At 36.7% G+C, this 7,487-nt stretch overlaps 1 long non-coding RNA gene across 1 annotated transcript; it reads left to right on the top strand.

Moving 5' to 3' along the window:
• Nucleotides 1-28: 28 nt before the first annotated feature.
• LOC147009597 (uncharacterized) lies at nucleotides 29-5,090 on the top strand. The gene is made up of 4 exons (XR_015052649.1): nucleotides 29-3,389; nucleotides 3,511-3,621; nucleotides 3,850-3,907; nucleotides 4,205-5,090. It is a non-coding gene; the product is annotated as an uncharacterized LOC147009597 (long non-coding RNA).
• The last annotated feature ends 2,397 nt before the right edge of the window (nucleotides 5,091-7,487 follow it).

Here is a 7,487-nt window from a genome sequence, read left to right on the forward strand (position 1 = left end):
TGATCGACCGTGGGAGCGGTTTCGCGCGGGCAGATTCGGCACACCCAGCACGTGCTTTGATGAGGATTTTCTTGTGGTTTCCCCTGTGTTGTCTTTCTGTCGTCGGAGTGAAAATACAGACAGATTTAAAATGTAAAAAGAGAGTAAAGAGGCCATTAGGAGGGTAAAAGGAGATAATATGAAATTAATGAATCAAACAGTGTTTGTTTTTGACAAACACCTGTCCTGTCCTCTTTTGTTTTGTTCCCTTTTGTGTTTGGCAAACACCTGTCCAAATATAACCAGGAATCTCTAAATTTGGGAAAAAAACATTGTTTTAATTTAACCTTTGATGAAACTGAACGTATTTGTCACCTCTTTCATTCCTCTGTTTTTTATTTTTTCCCCGCCTTTGGAACAAACTCCCACACTCTCTTCAATCCCACTCTTCCCTCCAGGTCTTCAAAACCGCCGTTCACCACAATCTCTTATCTCCCCCCATCCAAAACCACGATCTGTTCTACCCCTGCTAATCCACCCCAAACCCATCTCCTTCAAAGTCCCTGCGGTGTCCATCTTGTTTACCCCATGTACCCCACCCCACCCCATCCTTCTCCCCTCCACATATCTCCTCATGTCTCTGTTCCACACTGTTTTTTCCTTCCATCTCCCACCCCTCTTGTCTCCTGCTCCCCTTGTTGTACATTCTTTGTGTTAGCTCTCATACGAGCCTCGACAGTGCATACAACAACAACAACAACAACAACAACAACAACAACAACAACAACAACAACAACAACAAACAAAAAAAGGTGGACGGACGGATATACCTGAATCATTGCTTAACCCCGCTTTCCCCTTAATGTGTGTGATGTAATTGTTCATGAGTGAAAATTTGGCTTCAAGTTCATAATAAAACACTCCACTCAGGAATCACGATACCAAATAAACGGTGTGGAGTATTGAGAAAACTAAATAACTCACGAAATGTCCGTGACTAAAAAACATCTGAGGCCTCAGAGACAAACTCTTCAGGGAAAGCATGGAATGTCCGTGAGTAAAAGAAGAACATTTCTGGCACGCACAAGTCTGGTGAAAATTTTAAGTGATAACGTAAAATCCACAACCTGGTCATGTAATAGACGACCCAGGAAAAGTGATACTTCACTGGGTATAACTCCATTTTGATGAGAACTACAATTGAGCTCCTCGCTCGGCCATGAGTCCTTCCATCCTCCACGTACCACCCTTTCTGTTGTTCCAAGTAACATCATTCTCCCTCCATGAAGATCGGCCAAGAAATGAATTTAATAATCACCTTTCCTCTTTCAGAAACCAGGCCAAAAAGTTGAAAAAAACACCTGTAAAGCAAAACAATGGTTGGTGGGTGTTGTGACTCATTAATTTTTCTTTACATTTGCTGACAGTGGAAATCAGGTCGTGATAAGAAAGAAACTCGTGTGAATATTATTAGCCAATCATTGGAGTCCTTTCAGAGAGCCAATGGGAGTTGCAGATACAAGAAGGGGCGAGGAGCTCGTCTCATGGCGTGAGCAGCTCGAGGCGCTCTTTCCCTTGTAAGATTTTTTTTCCTTTTATTTCACGAGTCACTCAACACGTCAATATTTAATCGTGACTTTTGGAAGCGGTGGCTTAATGGTTCAGGTGAATGGCTAACTTGGGACCTTAGCGTCCTGAGTTTGAGGTCTTGTCGGTTGTTGAATTAACACTAGGTGTGGTTGACTCAGCCTGTCATCTTTCCGAGGTCGGTGAAATGAGTACCAGTGTACTGCTAATAGGGGCACGGCATCAGCAGCACAGCTGTGTCCCTAACCAATGATGCAACCAGCAGCCACAGGCAGCAAATGAGAGTGTGTGTGCCCATCGAGTGAAGTGGATTTTCGTTTGCTTGGTTGAGCAACCATGATGACAATGACCGAGCACTCTCTCCTTTTTGCACTCAACACCATCTTCAGGCTGCGCCGACTCAACACCAAGGATTTTTCATCCACTTCAAGATTTTTCAGATGGTGTTTCTCACTTCAAGTAGTGGTTTGTTTGAATATTTGGGAGGGGTTGTGGTTGGTGGAGTGACTAATGCTGAATGCTTCAACGATGAAGGTGACTAGATGCCAAGTGGAGTTGTGTTCGATGTCGCCTTCGAGTGTCGTTGAATGGAAATCAGATCCTGTTCTGAATGCATACCTGGCAGGTTGAAGGTGACGAAAAACGGGTTGGGAGGAATCGAAAGTGGATTACTTATTATTATTATTATTTTCATTACCAAATGTGGTTAAAACGTTTTTCGTGATGTTGTCAGTGACACAAAGTGCACCAGAATAAGGAGATAGTCATTTATTGATGAGGTGGTCTTGCAGCTTTTCAGAACTCATCTCAAATGGTTACTTAACGTTACAGTCGAAGTATAGACTAGTAGGGTGAATATACTGATTCTGGCTCACTTTTCCCCATGTAAGTGAATGGGGAATTTTCAGCGATTCATATTTGTTTTCCCCTAAAAAGTAAACCCCCTTTTTATCCCAAGGTATATTTATTTGTCTCCCCTTTTAACCAAGGGGCACTCTATTCAAATAACCAATGCAACAAGATAAAGATTTGTTCAAGTAGCAAAGTAGTAATGTGATTTGTTAAAGGTGATTCTGAAGAAATATCTGAAACATGTAAGCCTTGGGACACTCTTTATCAAATTACCAATGCATATTGTTTAGCTCACTCATTGAACCTATAAACATTTGTTCATTCTCAAATTCCTTCAATAGTTTCATTTTCTTTGCAAAATAATCCCCATGTAAAATATTTTAAAAAAAAATTTGAATCTTTATATTTTTCAAGATACCCCCTTTTGTGTCATTATGAAATGATAAACTTCTCTCATTGATCTCATCTGACCACCTCCTGAGTTGCATATCATTTTTTTGCATAAACCACGCCATAAAAAAGTTTTGTTTCAAATGTTTTCAGTTCGTACCATGAAAATGAGGAAGTGTTTTGCGACACAGTCGTGCTGTGAAAATGAGGAAGTGTTTTGGACAGTCATGCTGTGAAAAAATAGAAACTATTCTGTGAGAGACAAGGCCTCGTGTTTATATTTTAAATCAGAACACTAACAGGCTTTTAAACATAAGTTTAATCAAAATCATTTTAGGGCATTTTAAGTATGTTTTGAAAATGATTCATACAATTTGAGAATATATCGCCCAATTATTTTCCAAGCTGTCTCGCCCGAAGCGTCATTCCCTGTGGCCACAGCCAATGATTAGGCAATTTCATCATCGTTGCCTTATTATTGATTCGCCATACAAAGTTTCTGCCAGATGGGATTTTCATTTTTACAACTGAGACATGAGCGATCTTTCTTCCGACGAACAAAACAGCTCACCAGAAAGTTGGTAAGCTTGTGTATGGGTTCCTCTTTGAACGATGAAGCAATTGATTATAAATTAAATTGTGATAATTCTGATATATATATATATATATATATATATATATATTTTTTTTTTTTCCTGCCAGGTCCTTGGAATAAGAGCAGTTTACATGTCACGACGAGGTGCATGAAATCAATGCTCTTATTGAAGAGGAAGTCTTATCATGGCCTCTGATCTGGAGTGAATTAAACCAACGGTGAGACACTGTGTGTGTGTGTGTGTGTGTGTGTGTGTGTGTGTGTGTGTGTGTGTGTGTGTGTGTGTGTGTGTGTGTGTGTCTCTCTGTCCCTGTCTGTTTGTCTCCCTCTATCTCTCTCTGTCTGTCTGTATCTCTCTCTCTGTTTGTCTCTCTGTCTGTCTTTCTACCTACCTCTCTCTGTCTGTCTCTCCAACTATACCCTTGACTCATTTTTTTTTTTTTCAGCTCGATCACACAACATAAGCTGTTGAAGCAATCTGGTACAACACATGATTTTCTGGAGGTAAATGTTTCTGAATTATTATTTAGTTATTTGTTTATTTATTATTTTATTAATATCACTCTCTCTCTTTGGAATGTCGCCTTATGTTGGTTGCATCATTAGTTTGGACGCAGTTTTGCCAGTACACTGGAATTCATTTTATTGGCCTTGGAAGGATGACAGGCTGAGTCGGCCTCCTGGTGTGTTAATTCAGTGGTCAACGAGGCTTGAACTTAGAACCAACACCAGGCTTATTAATATTACCATGTAATTATCTTTATAAAACCTAATTATTATCCACTTTTTCTTTCAAAACAGAATATGGTGTCTGAGTTTCGAAATCACAAGACATCTGAAGAAGATTGCGGGGAAAGATTATACATTCTCACAAATGAATATTTAATCTTTTCAATTTTGATTAATTATATTTGTTTTGTTTACAATTACTTGATTTTGAATTACAAAAAATGAATCAAGACATGAAGAGGAGAGGGGCGGAGGGGCGTGCTTCCACAAAACTCATTCTCCATAACAAGTGGATAATATTCTTCCTTACGAGACTGATTTAATTGTTCCAGGTCTTCGAGGTCAATTTTAAATGACCAATTATACCCTAAATCATTCATATCATACCCCCATTGTTCTATTCTGATACAAACGATACGCCCTTCTTTATAAAAATTTATTTTAATTCGAACTGTGAATTCTGTATGACCTGGAGATAATATCAACACTTCTGTATCTTTGAAATACACGGCCATTTTATTTAAGGATATATATATATATATATTGTGATAAATCACTTAATCTCACCAAGTCATTCGCGTCAGTCGGGGTTGGAAACATTTTTTATTTATAAGCATTTTTCATATTAATATTTTTGGTTATATTATATTTATGTCGTTCAGCCTGTGCCTTTGTGTAATAATTTGATAAATCAATATCCAGTTCTTGGGATACACCAAAGATAGAACCATCTTTACCAACATAAGTCATTTATATTAGATTGAAAATAATGTCATAAAATTTATTTTTGTTGAGTTGAAATAACACATAAAGACATAATTGACCACAACACTTGGAATTTAATTCTTGGACTTGAAATGTTTGATAAACATCATTCTGTAAGAATTTTATGACTTCAACAGGTGGTGAAGACCAAAACTATCAAAATAATATTTGTCTTGACTGTTAAAAATACAAACCCAATGAGAACCGTTCCCATTATTATCTTCTAAGTTCATAATAATATTCTTTGCATGTTTCAACACGTTTTTTAATTAATCTCTCATACAAATAACCACATTATGAATTTTTAATTTCTTACAATATTTGACAAGTTGTAAATTTGATGTTGTATTCTTTCCAAATTCTTTAAACCACTCATCAATGCTCATTTATTTATTAGAAAGATATAATCCATTACCCCTTTTAGTTAATTTTACACCTGCTTGTGTGATAGAAGAAAGCATATCTCCAACTAACAAACTCGCTTTATCAGGCAGACCTTCAAGTTTTTCAGCAAAATCTACAATTACACCACTTCCACTAGTTTGTTTCTCTAACTCTTTGTTATGTCTTTCCAATTATTTTTGAGCCTGGAGTTGAGCCGTCCTTTCGTTGGCAGTTTTCACTGCTGTTGAAATACCACTCGTCAATGCTCCAACCGCACTTAAACCAGCAAATAAAGGAATTAGAAATGGGAGAAATCCTCCACTCGTCTCTTTTATTGAATATTTTTTCAACAATGGTTTTGTCATTTTAATTTTAAGTGAGCCAGTATCATTCAAGATTTTAACCTGTTCTCTTGTGAGCAAAACATCAATTCTTACTGCTCCTTTTCTCTGAATTGTATTGACGTTAATCGTACAAGGCTTTTGATTTTGAACACAAGATGATAGTTTATGAAGATTGATTTGATTAACATATACCCCAGTTGGTACTTTGCCACTCATTTATTTAACAAAAAATTATGTGAGACTAATCATAACACCATTATCTGTATTAATCTGTAATTCTGTTTCTTCCAAAAGCAAACAATATGTATCAACTTCTTCACTCTCTCCTCTTTCAATGTACAGGGAAGTATCCACTCGATTAGACTTTATAGTTTCCTTTTGAGCACTCAGGTCAAACGCATAGATTGTATAGAAACTTTTAAATGCTGTTATATCCAAAATAGGTTCTTTATTTCCATTACTTTCGCACACCTTTTGGTAAGACTTGTATGCTTCAGCAAAATCATTTTTTTCCCAATTAATTCCCAATCTATCTCGTGGGTAAAATGTTCCATCCAGAGAAACACGAAGTTGTTTCACCTTAGCATTATCACTCAATGCATTATTCTTATCAGTCGAAGTATCTCCATCTGGCTTTTTAAAAATGATCCACAGATATCGTGGATTTCCTTCCAGAACACCCAAATTCCACGTGTAAGTGGTTTGGTTGAGTTTAACTTGTTGACATCTTCGTTTGAGGTATGATACATCGAGTGGTTTCTTTGAGTTAAGTCTTCTGTTCAACATCTCTTCTGTTTTAAGATTAGGAGTATATTCACTAATATACCAACTCATTTCATCAATTACAAATATATTCTGCTCACCAAAAGCACAGCCAACACCAAAAAGTAATCTATTTTCATTATCATTCCTTTGTAGTTGAAATCTAATTTTAAGACCATACAGAACTTTATCATGATCACAAAATCTAAATATACCTTTAAGAGGAACTGCCACAGTAAAACTATTACCTGCTTTTGTATCATCATTATGCATTCCTTTCCTTTGATAATATCCATGGTCTGTGTTTGTTCCCGTTGACATATCAGGAATAAAACCTTTGACAGCCCCCTTTCCCATTCTATCACCGAATGAATATAGTGTAAATTTCATCATTTCAGATACAGCAGAGACATAATCAACCGCTTCAACTTTTTGTGTTCCAATGTACAAACGAACACGATCAAACATTTTCCAGAAGAAATCATTTATGAGTGTAGCGTTTATGTTATTCCCAGCCTTAGTGAATGTAAATTTACACAACAAGAAACTTTCGGATAGATTCAAATAGGTTTGTTGATGATTTATTTCAAAACTTTTTTGTACCATTTGCATTCCAGTCTGTTCCAGTTATTGCATTTAACTTGAAGTAATCTTCTTTTTTAGTGGAGTTTGAGATAATAATAGTATAATCCAAATCATAGATACTATCAATTGCTTCCATACTTGTATTTATTTAGGAAAAAAGATGTTAAAACTTTTGAAACCCTGATCCAAGTATTTAAATTATTTTGTGTCGTTCTTGGGGGGACAACTGAGTTTTGCCTTTCTTAATTTCTTTCATTGCTTGTAATTTATGAGATTCCTTTTGGGCATATTTTATACTCTTTACAGCACCTGCTACATTTCCCACAACAGAAGCAGTTGAACCAATTAGCTCTTTATGTTTAAGAATAATTGAACCGATACCCATTAGAGTATCAATTATCCCATCTCCTCTAAATTGATGTCCGACACCCCTTTGTCTCTTAGGTTTATAGTGTACTCTACCAAGATACATACGTTCACCCTTGTAGTATGGGGAAAGGAACATCCCATCCCCG

This window comes from Eptatretus burgeri, chromosome 17 (assembly GCF_056783735.1).
Source record: "Eptatretus burgeri isolate ZD-2024b chromosome 17, Ebu_testis_v1, whole genome shotgun sequence".
NCBI classification, from domain to species: domain Eukaryota; kingdom Metazoa; phylum Chordata; class Myxini; order Myxiniformes; family Myxinidae; genus Eptatretus; species Eptatretus burgeri.